Here is a 20,988-nt window from a genome sequence, read left to right on the forward strand (position 1 = left end):
TATATGTGTGTATATGTACATACACATACTGATATACATATACGCACATGTAACACAGTTCTGTATGGGAAATTCATTAAACAAAGAGTAGAGTCAACAGTTTGAGTCTGTCCATAACTTAGTAAAATGTAATATTGATCTTTATAATAATAATTTTAAAACTTTTTTCTATTCTCTAGCAGAGCTGCAAGAAAAAATTTAAAAAAATTAAAAAAAACCTTTTTTCTATTTGTGAAAAATATAATATCAATTTGAAAATTATTGTCAGACCATGAAGGCAAATAAGAAGTAATATAATCTGTCTTCATTTATAGATGAGGAAGAAAGTGATTTCCAGAAAAATTAACTAAAACTTTCTTAAAATTGTGCAGGCAGTTATAGTGGCAGAGCTGGGTTGTTAATCTGTTAGTCCTCACTTCCAGTTCAGTGGGTTGTGTTTTTTGTGTTTTTTGATTGTTTGTTTACTGCTTCTAGTGTTTTCATCTCAGCCTTAATGTTTCCTTTTATTCTTCATTTGAGCTAAGTATTATTTTAAATAAGACCATTGACTTTATTTGAATCATAAGTCACACACACACACACACACACACACACACACACATGTGCGCGCGCGCACACACACACACACACTCCTGCAGAACAATGTGGAAAATCTGAACACACTGGATATTTGATGACAATAGGAATGATTATTAAAGATGTGATAATAGAACTGTGATTACATTTTTAATAGGGTTTTGGGGAACAAGTGGCGTTTGGTTACATGAATAATTTCTTCAGTGGTGATTTCTGAGATTTTCGTGCACCCAACATCCAAGCAGTTTACACTGTACCCAATGTGTAGTCTTTTATACCTTGCCCCCCTCCCACCCTTTCCCCCAAGTCCCCAAAATCCATTGTATCATTTTTATGACTTTGCATCCTCATTGCTTAGCCCCCACTTATGAGTGAGAACATAAAATGTTTGGTTTTCCATTTCTGAATTACTTTACTTCGAATAATGGTCTCCAGTTCCATCCAGGTTGCTGCAAATGCCATTATTTCATTATTTCATTCCTTTTTATGTCCGAGTAGTATTCCATGGTATATATACTACATTTTCTTTCTTTTTTTTTTCTTTCTTTCTTTCCTTGGCTCACTGCAACCTCCGACTCCCAGGTTCAAGCGATTATCCTGCCTCAGCCTCCCGAGTAGCTGGAATTACAGGTGCGTGCCACCATGCCCAGCTAATTTTTGTATTTTTAGTAGAGACAGGGTTTCACCATGTTGGCCAGGCTGGTCTTGAACTCCTGACCTTAGGTGATCCGTTTGCCTCAGCCTCCCAAACTGCTGAGATTACAGGCACAAGCCACCGCCCCCAGCCTATATACCACATTTTCTTTATCCACTTGTTGATTGATGGCATTTGGGCTGGTTCCATATTTTCCAGTTGTGAATTGTGCTGCTATAAACATGTGTGTGCAAGTATCTTTTTCATATAATGACTTCTTTTCTTCTGGGTAGATATCCAGGAGTGGGATTCCTGGATGAAAAGGTAGATTTACTGTTAGTTCTTTAAGAAATCTCAACACTGTTTTCTGTAGTGGTTGTACTAGTTTATATTCCCATCAACAGTATAAATGTGTTCTCTTTCTCCACATCCATGCCAACATGTATTTTTTTAAATTATGGCCATTCTTGCAGGAGTAAGGCAGTATAGCATTGTAGTTTTGATTTGCATTTTCCTGATAATTAATGATGTTGAATATTTATCCATATGTTTGTTGGATATTTGTATATCTTCTTTTGATAATTATCTATTCATGTCCTTAGCCCACTTCTGGATGGGATTATTTTGTTCTTCCTGATTTGTTTGAGTTCCTTGTAGAGTCTGGATATTAGTTCTTTGTCAAGTGTGTACATTGCAAAGATTTTCTCCCACTCTGAGGGTTGTCTGTTAACTCTGCTGATTATTTCTTTTGCTGTGCAGAAGCTTTCAGTTTAATTAAGTCCCATCTATTTATCTCTGCTTTTGTTGCATTTCCTTTTGGGTTCTTGCCTAAACCAATGTCTAGAAAGGTTTTTCCAGTGTTACCTTCTAGAATTTTTATGGTTTCAGATTTAAGCCTTTGATCCACCTTGAGTTGATTTTTGTATAAGGTGAGAGATGAGGATCCAGTTTTATTCTTCTACATGCGGCTTGCCAATTATGCCAGCACCATTTGTTGAATAGAGTTCTCTATTCGTTACATTGGTCTATATGTTTGTTTTTATACCAGTACTATGCTGTTTTGGTGACTAGGTCCTCATAGTATAGTTTTAAGTCGGGTAATGTAATGCCTCCAGGTTTGTTTTTGTTTTTGTTTTGCTTGGTCTTGCTTGGCTATGCAGACTGTTTTTCATTCCATAAAATTTTGGTATTGTTTTTCTAGTTCTGTGAAGATGAATGGTGGTATTTTGATAAAAATTGCGTTGAATTTGTAGATTGCTTTTGGCAGTATGGTCATTTTCACAATATTGATTCTACCTATCCATGAACATGGGATGTGTTTCCATTTGTTTGTGTCATCTATTTCTTTCTTTCTTTACTTTTCCTTTCTTTTTTTTTTTTAGATGGAGTTTTGCTCTTGTTGCCCAGGCTGGAGTGCAATGGCACGATCTCAGCGCACTGCAACCTCTAACTTCCCAGGTTCAAGCAATTCTCCTACCTCACCCTTCTGAGTAGCTGGGATTACAGGCATCCACCACCACACCTAATTTTTTGTATTTTTAGTACAGACGGGGTTTCTCCATGTTGGTCAGGCTGGTCTTGAACTCCTGACCTGAGGTGATCCACCCGCCTTGGCCTCCCAAATTGCTGGGATTACAGGCATGAGCCACGACACCTGGCCATCATCTATGATTTCTTTCAGCAGTGTTTTGTAGTTTTCCTTGTAGAGGTCTTTCAGCTCCTTGGTTAAGTATATGCCTAAGTATTTTATTTTCTTTTATTGTAGCTATTGTAAAAGAGGTTGATTTCTTGATTTGATTCTCAGGTTGGTCGCTGCTGGTATATAGGAGGGCTACTGATTTCTGTACATTAATAACAGGCAGCCCACAGCCCAAACGGCTGGTCTCACTCCCACCATAATCTGTCCCCCAAAAGGCTGGTCTCACTCCCACTATGACCTGCCCCCCCAACAGCACCCAGTTTTTTCCAGGCAGCCAATGAGCAGGGCTGAGAACTTGCCCCTGACTACAAAACTTTCCCCTGAGAAAGTAAGCTAACTCACAGTTTTTCAGCTGTCCCACAGAGCCTCCGGCAGCAATCCACCTCCTTCAAAGGGTCTGTGAATTCTCTTGGCTTTCCTGGTATGTTCCTGCAGTAGTTCTTGAAGCAAAAGTTTATGATGTGGGTCTCCACATGTTGTTCTGCCTGTCTGAGTGGGAGCTGCAAGTTAGTCCTGCCTCCTGTCCACAATTTTCATATCTTGCTCCAAAACACATTTCAAAACAAAACAGGTAAAAATCTCATTACAGATTAGCATTTACAGATGAATATTTACATTGGATTTTGTTGACAGGAAACACTAACTTTGAACCTCAAGCAAAATGTTGTCCCCCCCCAAAAGGGATTCCATTATTTTCATTAGTAGACCTGTAAACCAAAAAAGGAGTATGCTTTTTTTTTGGGGGGGGGCGGTAGAGTTCCACTGTATTTGCCCAGGCTGGAGTTATAATGGTGCGATCTTGGCTCACTGCAACCTCCGCCTTCCAGGTTCAAGTGATTCTTCTGCCTCAGCCTCCCAAGCAGCTGGGATTATAAGTGCACACCATCACACCCAGGTAAGGTTGTATTTTTGGTAGAGACGGGGTTTTACCATGTTGGCCAGGCTGGTCTTGAACTCCCGACCTCAGGTGATCCGCCTGCTTTGGCCTCCCAAAGTGCTGGGATTACAGGTGTGAGCCACCATGCCTGGCAGGAGTATGCATTTTTATTATATTTTTAATTTTATCAATTAAAAATTTCCACAAAAGAAATTTATCTTCTTTATTGTTATATAATTACTACATATTATCCAATCTCTCAGCTGCAGAGGAGTAAAAGTAATATATTTTCTTCACCAATCACAAAGTTCACAGCTGAAACCCCTATAACACAAGACAGACTAACAAGAGAAAAGCATACACATTTATTTAATATATATTTTATGTGACATGGGATTCTTCAGAAATGGAGGGCAAAAGGGCATGAACTAATGATAATAAACTGGAAAGAACTTAGTAAGTCCTGTTTAGATTCTTCTTGGCTGCTCAGTGTCTTCATTCCTTTCCTCCAGGTATAGGGCAGATGAGGGCCTTTTGACCTATGTATGCCCCAGTGGAGAATCGTGGGAGATGGTCAGAGAGATCATCTTGCATCTGCTGTTTTCTCAAATAGCAAGATGCCATATTTTACCATAGTGTGTCATGAACCCTGTCACAGCCAACAAAGAACAGATAACCTAATTTTCTCCATGAGTCTGATTTCTCTGAAGCTTGTTGGCTGATGTGGCCCCTACTAACATTGAGGCAAGGAGCAGACATGGGCAAAGGGGTGGGGCCAAGACCCCCAGGACGCCTTAGGGTCTTGCTAAGTGAGACAGTCACATGAAGGAGGTTGAGGGTGTTAGCGTGAAGATCCTCAGGAAGGAGGAGACCTGGAGTTTGGGCCTGGCTCTGCTTCCTGCCTGCCTGCCTGCCATGGAATGTGGGCAGGTTGCTTCACTGCATCACAACGAGTGGCTAATCTGAAATGAGGGGAGGACATCAACCCTCCTCTTAGGTATGGGAATTGAAGGTGGTATGGTACCCACTTATTGTCTCCTGATCCTGGGAAATAGCATCTCTCCTCTGGGGTTTAGCTTAGTTCCCTCCCATAGGGCACTCCCAGAGAACCTGGTTCAGGGCTGCTGGAGAGAAGTCAGAGGCAACAACAGCCTTAGAATTGAGCCTGGAATTTCTATCTCTCTCTGGTGGCAGCAGCTCCTTACCTAGGCCCCATTTGGCACCTGCTCTGAAACTGAAACTGGAAGCTAGAATTTGGTGGGGATGACCTGAGTCCAGCCCCTCTCATCCTTGCCATTCAGGGTTGCCTGTTTTGCAGAGGCAGTGGGGTCTTTGCTGGCTTTCAGTGCTGGGGAGCATCTGCAACTTTGGGGATTTCACAGCATGGGGAACCCTAAGGGTCTTTACACTTCAGTATAAGATACTTTCCAATCAGCGCTGGACACAGTTGCAAAATACATCTTTATAGCCCTGATAACTCAGGAGGATATACTATATTTGGGAGTCTCCCCAGATTCTGAGGCTTACCAAGCCTAAACAAATTATTAAGTGGGTGAGTGGCTCTCTTCAACAAGTATAGGGTGGACCTCAGTGATGATGGCACAGAGAATTAGAGGCTATGAGAGTTTATTCCAAAATGGGAATGAGAGAAGAATTTAGTTTTTATGAAATTTAATTAATTAATTTTTGAGATGAAGTCTCACTGTTGTCCCCCAGGCTGGAGTGCAATGGCAAGATCTCAGCTCACTGCAACCTCTGCCTCCTGGGTTTAAGCAATTCTCTTGCTTCAGCTTCCTGAGTAGCTGGGATTACAGGCACCTGCTACCAGGCCCAGCTACTTTTTGTACTTTTAGTAGAGACAGGGTTTCACCGTGTTGGCCAGGCTGATCTCAAACTCCTGACCTCAGGTGACCCACCCGCCTCAGCCTCCCAGGGTGCTAGGATTACAGGTGTGAGCCACCACACCCGCGATTTTATTGATTGATTGATTGATTGATTGTAAAGACAAATCTTGCTCTGTTGCCCAGGCTGGAATGCAGTGGTAAAATCACAGCTCATTGCAGCCTTGAACTCCTGGGTTCAAGTGATCCTCCTACCTCAGTCTCCCAGGTAGCTGGGACCACAGGTGTACACCATGCCTGGCTAATTTTTATTATTTTTTGTAGAGATGGAATCTCATCATATTGCCCAGGCTGATCTTGAATTACAGGCTTCAAGTGGTCCTCCTGCTTTGGCCTCCCAAAATGCTAGGATTACTGGCAAGAGTCAAGAGAAGACTTTTAAAGTAAAAATAGAGATTAGAGGAGTGGAAAGGATGACAGGAATTGAAGAAAAAAGGAGAAATGGTAAGAGGAGAAAAGCAGAAGGGAAGAAGAGAAGTGAGGGAAAGGGAATAATGCATAAGAAATGAGAAAAGGAAAAAGGGAAGGGGGGGTAGCCTAGAAGGCTCTTTCCAAGCTCACTTTCAGCAGAAATATGAAAACTTTCCTTCAGGTCTCTACATCTTGAGTTCCCTAATACAGGACAGCCTCCTGAGCTCCACCTGGCTGTTTCAGAACCAAGCAGCACTCCTAAAGGTTGTGTTTCTAAGCCAAGCTGCTTTGTGGTGCAGCTTGGCTTAGAAACACAAGAAGATGGATAAGGAAAGGTGTGAGCAGTCCCTGGAATTAAGCCATTCCCTGTCCCAAATTGAGAAGTCTTTATAACCCACCAGAGTCTCATGCAGAGGAAGGGGAACATTGCCATCCTTTGCAGTGTCTATGAATGCTAAACGCTGCTGCCTCTCCCCTCTGCCCTTCCTGCCTGGCTGCCTGCTGACCTTTTGCAGCCACATTAGGAGTGTACATGTGCTATTGATATGTAAGCATCACAAATGTCTAGAGTATATGTTAGTATCACTTAAAGATGTTTTGTCTCCACCATTGGAAACAGGTGACATTTCTGTTTTCTGTATCTTTTCTTAGATTATGAAACCAAATCAGATATCAAGGAGTTGCTTCCAAAGCAGGAAGTATCAGAAGAAACAGAGATACACTGAGCCACCTCCAGAGCACTCCAGAATAATGATTCCAAGAATGCAAGATTGGAGCATTCAAAAATTGGGAAGACAGTTTGAATATTCATCAGGGAGATCCCTCCAGGGAGATGCTGAGGATGAGGACTAGAAATGTAAAGCCAGCAGAAATCAAGGATGTAAAAATCTCCCCAGAGAAGAAAAGCCAGAAAGGTAAAGAATTTGATAACTTTAATCTAGGCTCAAAAGGTATTTCACATTTGAAAATTAACAGGGAGAAGAACAAGGGGCCAGTTTCAGAAGTCAAAACACAAGTCACAACTTATGAAAAGCTTCAGAATGTAACCTCTCTGGCAGCCAGGTTTAGAGAAGCCCTAGTGGGGAAAGGAAGTATAGAGAGGCATCAGGGAAGCCAGGCAGGATCCAGAGCAAGGAGAAGGAAGAGAGTTTTCGGAGGTGTTGCCTTCAAAGACAGAAGTGCCCTAGACAAGGAAAGAGGGCAACAAAACTACCCAGGAGAGAAACCCTTTATCTGTAAAGAGTGTGGAAAAGCCTTTGGTCAGAGTGCAAACCTCATTGTGCGCCAAAGAATCCACACAGGTGAGAAACCTTTCCTATGTAATGAATGTGGAAAAGGCTTCAGTCAGAGATCACATCTCCTACGACATCAGAGGATCCACTCCGGTTAGAAACCCTATGAAGGCCAGGAATGTGGGAAGACCTTCAGCCAGAGCTCAAATCTCATAGTTCATCAGGGGCATCCACACTGGGGAGAAATCTTTTGAATGTGGTGACTGTGGGAAAGCCTTCAGCCAGAGTTCAGTTCTTATTGTCCATCAGAGGATCCACACAGGGGAGAAGCCATTTGAATGTAATGAATGTGGCAAAGCTTTTAGTTGTAGCTCATACCTTATCGTACATCAGAGAATTCACACTGGGGAGAAACCCTACCACTGTAATGAGAGTGGAAGAGCCTTTGGCCAGAGTTCCCATCTTATTCCATCAGGCAACTCATGCCCGGAAGAAACCTCAGCTGGCTACTTGGGTTAGGGCCCACTGTTAATGGGGCAGAGTTGAATGGTCATGTTATATGCTTGCCTTCACCAAGGCCATCATCTCTTAAATACTAGGAAGTGTGTGAGAGGTCATGAACTGCTCACTGCCAGAAATCTGGGTCCACAAACTCACTTCTGCTTGTAAGGTGTTTTATTCACTTGTCTTTTTGTATGTGTGCCTCCAGTCAGATTTGGAGTTCCAAAAGGTAGATTCAAGGTCCTGTCTTCCAGTTTGGCAGGAACTGAGGAGCTCTTCATTTCTACAAAGTTAATTAAATTTTAATTCATTGAGAAATTCCATGTATTGAGAATCTCTTAATCTGATAATCTTGCAAGATCCCAGCTGCTTTGAAGATTTATAATTTTTTCAATGTACAGCTTTAACGTGCTGTAGTTGGGGAGCTTAGAAGGTCCACTATGAGCAGTACTAAAATTTAGAATGTCATATTCTCATTCAAATATAGGCTGCCTTTAGGAATGACCAAAACAGTAAAGGATACATAGGATGATAGAATCATGAATCAAAAGAACCCTACCAGACCAGAACTGCAGACCAAAGTTAACAAGATGAAGTATCAAACCCTGTCCATAGGGCTAAAGAGTCTGAGCCTCTCAGAACAGAAGTGTTCTGTCAGAAATGTTGCAACCGTTGGCCATTAGACATGCTAAAGGAGTGTCTTTAAAAATACCCTTCTCTCTCATCTTCAGTTGCTAGCTGCTCAGGGCTGAGGTCCTAGTCTTAGGGCCTGTTCTCTCCTCTCTAGACCATATAGGTTGACTCTTCCTTAAAAGGAAGTAAAACAGATCATGTGTGTGTATAAAATTAAAAAGTAATATCCTAACCGTCTGCCACTTACACAGAAAGAGATTCATTACCTTTGGTCTAAAGGAAAAATATAATAATAGGAATGCAATATGTTCCAGTATGTACAGTCATGTACCACATAATGATGTTATGGTCAACAACAGACCATATAGTGGATGGTAGTCAAATAAGACTGTAATGGAGCTGAGAAATTCCTATGGCCTAGTTACTCTGTAGCTGTCATAATGTGGTAGCACAATGCATTACTCACGTTTGTGATGACGCTGGTGTAAATAAACAGACCATGCTGCCAGTTATATAAAAGGATAGCACTTGCTGTTACGTACAGTGCATACTACTTAATGATAAACAATTGTGCTACTGGTTTATGTATTTACTATACTGTACTTTTAGTTGTTATTGCTAAATGTCCTCCTTCCACTTATTTTTTTCAAAGTTTACTGTAAAACAGTATGCTGTGTTTGACCAGCAGCAGCCTCATATATCTTGTGTTTACCATTATCTCTTGACTGCATCATTTCCTCTTGTGCTTGATTTAATCTCATGCTGTTTTGTTCATCATGTGCCTTAAGCATTCAAAATCCGTGGTTAATTTTGCCAGTAAGAGGCCATGTTGAGTAATTGACCTGGAAACAAAATTAAAAATAATTAAGGACTGTGAGGGTGGAAAATCAATGATGGTTACTGCTCACCAGTCAGGCATGTCCCATTTTACCATAGCTACCATTCTAAAGAATAAGAGCAAAGTGATAAAGCTTTTAAAGGATCTGCTTCATTGAAGGCAATGAGACTAACAGAAATTTGAGAAGGGCCCATACCAGATATGAAGAAACTTCTAATGGCCTATATTGAAGGCCAGATACAAAACATGTCCCTCTCAGCACCATGACAGTCACAGCTAAAGCAAAAAGCTTGTTTGCTATGTTGATAGAAAAGGCTGGACCTGACTATTGTTGAATTACTGCTAGCTCTGGGTGGTTTAATGATTCAAGAATTGTTATTCACTACACAATGTAAAAGTGAGTGATAAGTCTACAAGTGCTGATGTGAAGGCAGCTGAAGAGTTTTTGGAAACTCTAGATAAGCTGATCATGGAGGAAAATTACTTGCCAGGGCATTTTTTTTTCTTTTTTTCCCCAACTTCCTGCACAGAGCAAATCTTTAATATGGATCAAACCTCCCTATTCTGGAAAAACATGCTTGAAGTGACTTTCATCCATAAGGAAGCCAAGTCAGTGCCAGGTTTCAAGGCTTTGAAGGACTGGATAAGTGTTTGGGGGCAATGCTACTGGCCACAAATTGAAACCCTTTGTGATCTGGCACAGTGAGAACCTCAGCGGCTTCAAGCATATCAATAAGCACACACTGCCAGTGTGCTACAGTAGCAATAAGAAGTCATGAGTAACCCAGCTTCTCTCCCAAGATGCCCTCCTGAATTGCTATGCCAGTGAAATAAGGAAGTACTGTTTGGAGAATAACATACCTTTCAAGATGTTGCTTACTGTTGATAATGGTCCGGCACATCCTCTTTTTATTGTTGATCTTTGTCCTAATATCAAACTGGTGTTTCTCCCTGTTAACATCACCTGTTTGATCCAATCATTGGATCAAGGAGTTATGGCAGTTTTTAAGGCCCACTACTTAAGGAGGATGTTTCCGCGGCTATTGCTGCTATTATCTGAGGGAGGACACTGAGGAGACACTGATGCAGTTCTGGGAGGATTACATCTGTGACTGCATCAAGAACCTTGCTTGGGCTTAGGGTGATATCACCAATGAGTGTATGAATGACATCTGGAAGGAGACACTCAAGGTTTGTTCATGACTTCAAAGGATTTGCCACGGATGACCAGGTTGCAAAAATCCACAAGGCTATGGTCGAGATGGCAAACAGCTTTAACCAGGGTGTGAATGAGGATGACACTGAGGAGCTCCTAGAGGTGGTTCCTGAGGAACTGACTAATGAGCAGTTGTTGGAAATGGAAGAGGGACACATAGCTGAAGAAGAGGAAAGGAAACTACAGAAAACCACTATCAAGAAAATCCACAGTAGGGGGGTTAGCAGAAGCTTTTGCAGACCTCAACAAACTCCTTTAAAAGTTTGAAAACATGAACCAACACCACCAAAAGGTTTTCATTAATAGAGATGAATGTTCATGGTGCATTATCTGTTTACTGGCAAATCTATGATGAAAAAAGGAAACCAGGCAAACCACCATGGACATATTTCTGAAAAGAGTGACGCCTCCTCAAGAAGAGCCTTTGGCAGGTCCTTCGCGGGTATTTCAGAAGAGGGCATTGCTATCATCGGAGATAATAGCTTTGTGCATGTTACTGCCCTTGAAGACTTTCCAGTGGGACAAGATGTGAAGGTGAAAGACAGTGACATGGATGATCCTGACCCTGTGTATGCCTAGGCTAACATGCTTGTGTCTTAGTTTTTAACAAAAAAATGAAAAAAAATTTAAAATAGAAAAATGCTTAAAGAAAAAATATTTTTGTATAGCTATACAGTGTGTTTGTGTTTTAATCTAAATGTTATTACAAAAGTCAGAACATTTTTAAAGTTTATAATGTAAAGAGTTACATTAGGCTAACTTATTGAAGAAAGAATTTTTTTTTTTTTTTTTTTTTTGAGACAGAGTCTTGCTGTGTCACCAGGCGACAGGCTGGAGTGCAATGGCGCAATCTCAGCTCACTGCAATCTCCACCTCCTGGGTTCAAGCAATTCTCCTGCCTCACCCTCCCGAGTAGTTGGGACTACAGGCACGCACCACCATGCCCAGCTAATTTTTTTCTTGTATTTTTTAGTAGAGACGGGGTTTCACTATGTTGGCCAGGATGGTCTCGATCTCTTGACCTTGTGATCCGCCTGCCTTGGCCTCCCAAAGTGCTGGGATTACAGGCGTGAGCCACTGCACCCAGCCCGAAGAAATAAATTTTTAATGTAAATTTAGCATACTGTAAGTGTGCGGTATTTGTAAAGTCTACAGAAGTGTACGGTCATATCCTAGGCCTTCACTTTTACTCACCACTCACTCACTGACTCATCCAGAGCACCTTCCAGTCCTGCAAGCTCCATTCATGGTAAATGCCCTATAATAAGCATACTATTGTTTATCTTTCATACCGTATTTGTCACTGTACCTTTTCTAAGTTATTTTTAGATTTACAGATACCATTTTGTTACAAATGCTTACAGTATTCAGTACAATAATACGCTGTACCAGTTTGTAGTCTAAGAGCAATGGGCCGTGCCACATAGTTAGGGTGTAGTAGGGTGTATACCATATAGCCTAGGACTGTCCCACAGAGCCTAGGGTGTACTTACACATGCCATCCAGGTTTGTTTGAGTACACTCTATGATATTCACACAATGAAATCACCTAACAATGCCTTTTTCAGAACCCTCTCCATTGTTAAGCAGCACAGGACTGTACTGTAATGCTGGTTGCTGCCCTCCAGTTAAGTCAGGAACTGGTCCTGTCTGGGGTATGGATCTATAGTCCCCACCAATAGAGGGTCAGTTTTAGAGATTTTTAACAAGCTGGAAGGTTGACTTTCAAAATGTCTCCAGCTACTTACAGGTCAATTCCAGCATGAGATATATTTTATCTTTCAATCACTAGTAGGTAAATGGGTGCTAGAAATCAGTCACTGGCTTGACTTCCGGCAACAAGGAAAGCCTGAGGTGAATTACAGTTGCAATATCTGTCAGCTCAAGCTGGATAGCGTCATGGGGAGCTGGGATTTCAAAGTATAAAAATTTTTTTAGTATAAGAATAAAAAATTTCCATCCAAAGTATAAGAAAAATCTTTATTTCTTGCCAAATCCCCATTACTTCTTTGGGCAAACACCAGGGCCCTTTCCCTTGTTAAAATAGCCTATTTTAACAAAGGCAAGGTGTAGGGGGTGCACACCAACCCAGACATTCATGAAATCAACTGCTCATCTTGTGTGTTTACACAATAAGCATCTGAAATGGGCTGTGCGACTCCTTGGTTTTGGTTTGCATGAGACTTAGCATCTGTGTGAAACTGCCAGTTGCCTTGGGCAGAGACCTGGCTTAAGGACTGCAGGCCTGAAAATGAAGGGAAGGTAATTTTTTATTATGACAAAAGTAGAGTAAAAGGGTTTTGCTTTGGACATAAGGGCAAAGCAGAACTAAGTGGCAAAAGAACCAAAACACCTCTGCCTACATGGAGACAGTGGTCAGGGAAGTGACCGCTGCAGCTGTGCACAGTTGGGTGTGGGCTACAGGTGGAGTATCGGGGAGACAGTAAATTGAATGGAGTGACGTCCACCCCTGGTGTGGGCTGTGGTGTCCAGAGTCCAGACTCAGCAGCCACTCACTGCCCACATTCTAGTCCCTTTTCTACCACTTACTGCATACCTATGGGCAACCTTCTTAACCTCTCTGTGCCTCACTGTCCCTGTCTATAAAATGTTGGTATTAATAATCTACCTAAGGGATGCAGTGAGGATTAAATGAGTAAAACATATTGAGAAGAGCACTGCACAGAGTAACTACTATATAAAATAAAACAATTATTAATTTGCTTTCCTGCTCTGAGACATGGCCCAACAGTACCTTGTGTCTAGGGCAGGTCAGCAGGGGATAACCTGTACAGCCAGAAAAACTGAAACTACCAGGTTTCTCTGGGGGTGTGTGTTGGGGGGAGCTAAGGGACTGGGTGAAATTAGTGTCTGCTGGAAAGTAGGAAGGGCCAAGGGTTTACTCTGACAGACACAACCTCCTCCCACTCATTTTAGAGGAGCTGCGTCATTCAGGGAAGTGGCAGAGGTAGAAATTGGAGAGAAGGGAGAAATTCATGTCCTACCAGAGGCCAACCAGCTCTGGGTAGAGGCTGATCTCTGCCCCACAGAGTTACTCTTTGACTCTCCACTTCTCAGCCTATGTACTTGTTATTCTTGTTTGCACCCCAGATCAATTATCTCCCTCTTTGCTCTGGGGCAGAGATTCCTGTGGGCGGCATCACCCTGGGTCCCTTACTTCTAGTTTCCTAGTGGGATGCACTGGTATCAGAGGGAGGCATGAGAAGGGGATGGGGTACTTCTGTCTGCTGCCATCGTTCTGGCAGTGGCTGGATCCCTCTGTAACCGCAGCTGCATGGCTCCAGCTACACCATTTCCTCCCATGCCCCTTCAAGCTAGGAGTGGCAGAGGCTCTAGTTCTTGCTGGTATCTGGTGTCTCCCCTTCCCCTCTCCAAACCTCTGTAAATCACCCTTTTATTAAACTCTCCTTCCTGCCAGGTCCCCAGCAGATTGATAACTGCTAGCAACTCGGGGATCTGGAGAGCTGCACTGTATACCTTATTGACTAGACCAGGCGGCACGACATTTTAAGCTAAGCAATGCTTAGTGATGGGGGAAGCACAGACCTGTTCTTTATTAACAAATCGTCTACACTGCAAAAGGAGCCAGTGCTAGGAAGGACTAGCTGGACCTTCCATCTCACATAGCATGAACATTAGCAAGCACCCAGAGTGTCACTGGCATGCCATCCTTCTATCAAGCCAAGACAGTACACTGTTCCCAACATGCTCCATGCTTTCCAGACAAGTCCTTCTGGATACAGCTCTTCCCATCAGGTTTTGGGAATCCTCACCCTGAAGGGGTGGCTTGAATGCCACTTTTTTCATGATCCACCCCAAATCAAAGACACATCTACGCTCGTCTGAACTTCCCTGCAATTATCTTTAGCTGTGCTGCCACTCAGCATGTTCTGCCTTGTGATGGTCTTACTTCCCCTGCTGGATTGTGTTCTTACGAGAAGGACCAGCTGGGCATGGTAGCTCACACCTATAATCCCAGCACTTTGGGAAGCCAAGGCAGGATCATCTGAGGTCAGGAGTTCAAAACTGGTCTGGCCAACATGGTGAAAACCCATCTCTACTAAAATACAAAAATTAGCCAGGCATGATGGCGGGTGCCTGTAATCCCAGCTACTCGGGAGGCTGACACGGGAGAATCGCCGTGATCCGAGATCATGCCACTGCACTCCAGGCTGGGTGGATGAGCGACTCTGTCTCCCCCCACCCCCCAAAAAAAGAGAAGGACCAGGTCTCATTCCCTGTGGGCTCCATAGGTCACCTAGCAGCCTTTTACATAAAAGGTGCTCAGTAAATTGCTGAATGAATGGACAATGACTAAAGAGTGTCTTTGACTTGCTTCAGCTGAGCAAGGTAACCTGCTGTAGATACCAAAGTCTGACTGAGAAGAACCAGCTGGATTTCCCCACCTGCCTCCCACACAGTCTCCCCATCTCCTTTTCCTCCTCTTTGCCCATCTACCCTGAGCTCCCATCAGTTTCATTCTCCCAACACCTCCCTCCTCCTTCGATTAGTCCTCATTCTGACAATGTCTTTGAAGCTCTGGAATCACAGATGGCAGAGAGAAGAGAGCTCAAAGCCCCTCATGTCCAATGCCTGTCTTGCACAAGTGTGGAAAATGATGTTCAGGCTCACCCAGGGTTACCCTGGTACAGGAAGCCCAGTAATGTGGGCAGGGCTTGGCCTTGGTTGGTACCACCCACACACCGGGGCTTTTGTCCTGAAACCTCTCACCTCCCCATGTGCATGTCAAGCCTGCCACTCCTAGTGACTGCACAGTCAGTTTCTCTCTCGCTGGGGCCCAACTGGAGTCATTCCTTGTTTGCTTGGTCCCCTCCCTGGGCTGTCCCTCATCCACCTACTGCCAACCCATTCTCCCAGAGCTGGCCCACTAAAGCTTCATCCATTTCCCCTCCCCGCTGATCTTGCTATCTCTGCACATACTTCAGCACTTTATCTCAGCTTGTCACCTAGTGTCCTTTACTCAATGGTGTGTGTTTACACACACACATCTTAGTCTCTCCAAAGACACTAGGAGACCCTTACAGGAGCCTGCCTTAGCCTGAGAGCTAGGTTGATAACAAGGGCCCAGCTTGCTCTTACACGGATTTGGTGTTGGACCTGAAGCCCTAACCCATCAGCACTGGGCTCTGACGAGGGAAGTCGGCTGGTGTTTCTTCCAGGCGTGCTCCCAGGTACCGGGTGCTAGGCAACCATGAGGGACCTTTCAGGACATGTTCTGCTTCTGACTGGTTGGGTCACCTCTGAGAAGTTGCAAAACCCTGAGTTGATTTCTTCACCCTGGAAAGGTGGGAGCCCTAGCCAAAGGCCTTTCCATACTGGGTGCAGCAATAGGGCTTCTGCCTGTGTTGCTCTACCAGTGACCCAGGAAGCAAGAGCTGTGGCTGAAGGTCTTGCCACCCTCTGGGCACATGTGTGACTTCTCCCGTGTGTGCACAACAAGGCTCCGTCCCTGATTGAAGGCCTTGCCACACATGCCACAGACAAAGGGCTTCTCCTCCATGTGTACCCTCTGGTGACAGCTCAGGCAGGAGCTCTGCATGAAGGCCTTGATACACTAGCCACACCCACACAGCTTTTCCCAGGTGTGGATTCTCTGATGCATGATGAAAGTGGAGCTCTGGCTGAAGGCCTTCCCACACACAGTACCTGCTTAGAGATTCCTGCTGGGGCAGCCAGGCTGGAGTTGTGGCGGACATCCTTTCTGAGTTCCTGGCAGTTCCAGCCTCTCTCCTCTGGAAGACACTTTTCTTTTGCTGGGGCCTGCCCAGTGTCTGGCTTGTCTCTCCTCACCTGCTTGTTTGCAGCCTGTTCTGAATGCCCTGTTCTCCTACTCCCCGCTGTTCATGCATCCAGTCTTCTCTTCCAGAGAATTCTCCTTTCATATTTGTTTTTTCCAGAATCAAATCTTCCTTTTCAGCTTTGGTCTTGATATCTAAACAAGACATAGAAGATAAAAACAAATGTAACAAAAGCAAATAAAAACAGAATCAGCTTTATATTCTGGATAGGAAACATGACAAATGTAGTAGGATTTGAGGGAATTCAGTATATAACACCCTTTTCTTAAGAGGCAATATAGCATTGAGACCAAGGGTGTTGTCTCTGGGGCCAGACTGTCTGAGACCATATCCTGCCTTTGCCATGAACAGTTATGTGACCTTTCTATGCCTCAGTTTCCTACCTATAAAATGGGTTAATACTAGTATCTATGTCATAGTGATGTTGTAAGAATTAAGTAAATCAATGTACATGCTGTGTTTAGGTGTTGGCTATTATTATAATTTCATATTCAATATTTGAACCAACTGAGAAATAAGATGGGGAGACCAACATATCCCTTTTATTACGGAAAGGCTGATACTGGTGAATGTGGCACCCTTTGTTACTGAAAGATTTCATAAATGCAACTGGTAATTAGAGATGGAATAGTTTCATTTATTAAATATTGCATTCATTGAACACTTATTATATGCAAGGTAGATGGGGTTATGAATCCAGGAATTAGGCAGCATTAACTACCCAAAAACAGTGCTGGCTGCCATGGGTTTGCTCCTGAAACACCTGCAGCACACAGGGCCAGGGTCAAATGCATGGTTTCTGTGAAGAGGCCAGAAGGGAGACATGGGAGGAGGACTGGCTTTCCAAAACTCACCAGTCAAATAAAATCCCTTTTTATACTGTGGCAAGAGTGATGATCACAGCAAGGACCCAAGTGTTATACCACATATTGGAGTAATTCACAAAGAGATGTCTGCTAATTGGCTGGGAGGGAAATGGCCTTTCCTAATACATACAAACCCTGTTTGGCAGCCTTGGGAATGGCCAGGCCCTGAAGACTGGGTTCTGAGAGGCACACTCTGCTGACAGTATCAGAGACCCATATTTCTGAGGCATGGAGGTGAAGGCCCAGTGGAAGGTGGCCTTACCTAGGCTGGCTGAGGCCTCTCAATTCAGCCCTAGCAGCATTTCTCTAGCAGTGGCCCTTGGGGCAGGAAACAGATGGGTCCCAGGCAGCAGGTAGCCTTAGAGGGCTGAGGTCAGAGTAAGCTCTGGCCCTACTCTCAGGGTGGCTTTCTCTCAGATCTCATGCTCTTGTCACTAGGCTACTACCGAGACCTGGAAAAAAAAATACTGGAGAAGAGTCCACTGGTGGCCTTGGGAGGGGAAGCTAAAGGAGGTCACAGTGCTGGCCCTACCTTCTCCCACTCCTCTCGCTGGTGGGCAGTGGAAAGAACCCATAATAAGTAAAGGTAAACTTTCTGGGCAGGCCTGGTGTTTAAAGGCAAAAAAGACTGAGAAGTCATCTCCAGGAGGGGGCCCTGGCCCCATGCAGCCCACAGAAGCATCCCTCCCAGACAGCATCCATTCTCTTCTTGGACAATGAGCTCAGCCTGGTTAACAACCACAGCAATGTCAAATGACTGAACCATTTACAGCCCTGTCCCGTCCCAGTCTTCTTTGATGCATACCACCCAATGAAGCTGGCAGGGCAGGAAATGCTGCTTCATTTACCAGGTGAGGACATCGGCTTCTCTGAGGTGACCCAACCAGTCAGAAGCAGAGCAGGTCCTGGTGCTCGGCACTTGGTAGCATCTGGGCAGTTGGACACTGACTGAATAAGAGAGTGTGAAATTAGCCTGGTGCATCTCTCACACCTAAGGCCACGCCTCACCTGGGAACAAAGAATGGCTTATGAGAAAATGAGTTGCAGCTCTACCCTGGCAACCCCTAGTCCTTTCACCACACTCCTCCAGGGCCAGACATATTCCACCTCTTATCTTTGGTTGTGGCCCACCAAGCTAAGATGGGAAATGCTAGCCCTTAGCCCTGGTGGGGGTGTTCCCAAGGCCAGAGCCACCAGCCTGGGGCTGCCCCTCCTTTAGGCTCACAGGACTCATCCTAATCTGTGTGCACTTCACTCTCATTTGAACCCAAGTGATGGAAGAGAGAAAACCCTTGGGTTCTTTGGGTTCAAGTGTCACCTAAGGGGACAGTAAATACTGTTCGCCACAGACCTGGCCCATTCCAGGAGGATCAGGGGTATCTTGGGACCAGGCCCCTGTGAATGCAGTTCATGACCGTGGGGACCTATTGTTTCAAAGGCCTACCTTTGCCCACCAGGAAGGAAGGAAGGAAAGGTGCTCCAGCCCATCCCACCCTCTGGAAGCCACTCTGGCCTCCACAGCTATCTGGGACCAGAGACTATCCATCCTGCTCCTTCCTCGCAGGGCTTGTGTGGGGGTATCAGGAGTGGTCTAGGCCATTGCAGAGACACTTCCAGAGACAACTCCCCATGCCTTCTTCTGGCCCAAGGGGTCACAGAACTATGTAGCTCCTTCCTCAGCACAGTGGCCCCTTAGACTCTATTCTAAACAGATTCTCCCCCCTTGGGACCTGAGTTGTGACTTCACATCTCACCTCCTTCAGACAAGGCCTCTGCTTATTATTTGCTAAGTGTCCATCACAGAACAAGGCTCTGGAAGCACGGCTGAGGCTCATGTGTAAGGCAGTCAGGTGCAAGCATGCCCCAGGTTGCCCTGTGAAAGTAAAAATGTCTTCCAATCAGGTAAGGCTTGGTTTTCTTTTGTCCATGCCTACCCTGTCCTCCAGAAGGCCATAGCAGACCTGTGCAACCAGGCAGCCTTTTAATAGTTACAAAGCCATTTCCTATCCCTCATTTCACTGCAGCCTCATAATGGCAAGAGAGGACTCATGTCAGAGAGCTTAGGGATCTGTCCTGGGTTGGGAGGTGAAGAACAGGGCCAGCCTAGAATGCCCTCTTCCCCACCTGCCCTCAGGAGTATGGTCTGGTTTTTGCCTTGCCCACCTGAGGCCAGAGAAAGCAGTGGACAGCACAAGGGTCCCAGAGGAAGCCACCCTTTTCCTCCCTGGGTCTTCCCTGGACTGGGCTCCTCCTCCAGGCCACCATGTGTGACCCTGACTTCCACTGTGGCTGCCCACCTGCACATCGCTGCTCTTCTCCTTGACCATTCCCAATTCTTCCCCTTCCCCCACCTCTGTAGCTGCAGCCTCCTCCTTCGCCTCCCACATCTCAAGCTCTAGCCCCTCCTTCTCTTTCCTTCCCCAAACACCCCTGGCCTGTCCCTAGCCTCCAGGCTGCAGCCCCCAACCAGCCCCAACCCCACCCCACCCCATCCGAGGATACAGCCCCTTCTGTTCTCCCTTTCTCAGACTGCCCACTCCTCCCTCAGCTCTCCGCTGGGCTCCCCGGAGCCCCTACTTCTGAGTCCAGTGAAGGCAGATGGCCCTGGTACAAGCTTCCTGCCCGACCACTCTAAGAAGTTGGGAGATGTCTTCGTCTACGTGTTTTTCCAGCTTGGTTCCTCCAGCTGGATGCCAGAGGAAAAGGAGCGGGAGGTGGGGCCAAGAACTGACTCAGTACTTATCCACAAATAAATAATTTCAAAGGGACCGATCTCAAAGGACTAGAAATTATGGGAGAACACATCATCTTAAAGAGGGAGGTCCTTGATTTGATATTAAATTTTAAGTACCCAAACAGCAAAATTGAGTAAGACAAACAATAAACCTGGGAAAATATTTGCAACACATGTGGCAGATAAGGATAATTTCTTTATAGTTTGCACAAATGGATTATTAAAAGGCTCAACAGAAAAACTGCTAAAGGACACAAGTAAGCAAGTCACAGAAAAGAAATACACATGGGCTTTTAAATATGAGGTATGATACCCAGTTTCACTCATAATTGAATGCAAATTAAAATATGAGAGCATTTTTCATTTATGAGATCAGAAACAACACAAGAGTTTCACAGAGGCTTCAGGGGAATGGGCATTTTCATACACACATTGGTAACTACATTTCCAATTTCTATCAAAATATCAAATGCACCTACCATTTAATTTCAAGCACAGTGTGCAGGAATATTCAGCACAGTATTATTTGTAATAGCAAAAGGCAGAAAAGAACCTAGAGGCCCACCAACAGGGTACTGTATGAATTATGGTACATTCATACAATGGAGTATCACGAAGCAGTGAAAAAAGGAAATGAGGTAGATCTTACAGGCTGATATAAAGCCATCTCCAAGACACTGAAAAAAGCAAGGTGTAAACTGTGTATCATAAGCTCTCATTTGTGTGTGTGTGTGTGTGTGTGTGTGTTTCTTTAAGTGGGATATTTAAGATTGCAAATGCCGGGACTATCTTGAGGAAAGATCCTCAAGGAATTTAACAATAGCTACCACTGGGGTAGAAGACTGGTTGTGCGGACTGGGAGGGAGTCTTACTCTTTGCATGATTTTGTACCACTGACCTTTTTACTACAGGCAAGCACTGCTCTTTCAATTTAACAAATAACCCTTACACATGGAGAGGAGCCCCTGAGAGTGCATGGAGAAGGTACCTGGGAGAAAGTGGCACAGACTTGTACCTCAGAGGTGTTCTA

The 20,988-nt window shown here is 44.4% G+C and overlaps 1 long non-coding RNA gene across 1 annotated transcript; it reads right to left on the reverse strand.

The window, feature by feature from the left end:
- Positions 1-16,454: 16,454 nt before the first annotated feature.
- On the reverse strand, positions 16,455-19,638 carry LOC116564762. Its single transcript, XR_004275074.1, has 3 exons — positions 18,979-19,638; positions 18,073-18,168; positions 16,455-16,492 (listed from the first exon to the last, which is right to left on the reverse strand). It is a non-coding gene; the product is annotated as an uncharacterized LOC116564762 (long non-coding RNA).
- Between the last annotated feature and the right edge of the window lie 1,350 nt (positions 19,639-20,988).

Source organism: Sapajus apella, unplaced genomic scaffold, assembly GCF_009761245.1.
Source record: "Sapajus apella isolate SASKATOON/1434 unplaced genomic scaffold, GSC_monkey_1.0 scaffold38, whole genome shotgun sequence".
Taxonomy (NCBI): domain Eukaryota; kingdom Metazoa; phylum Chordata; class Mammalia; order Primates; family Cebidae; genus Sapajus; species Sapajus apella.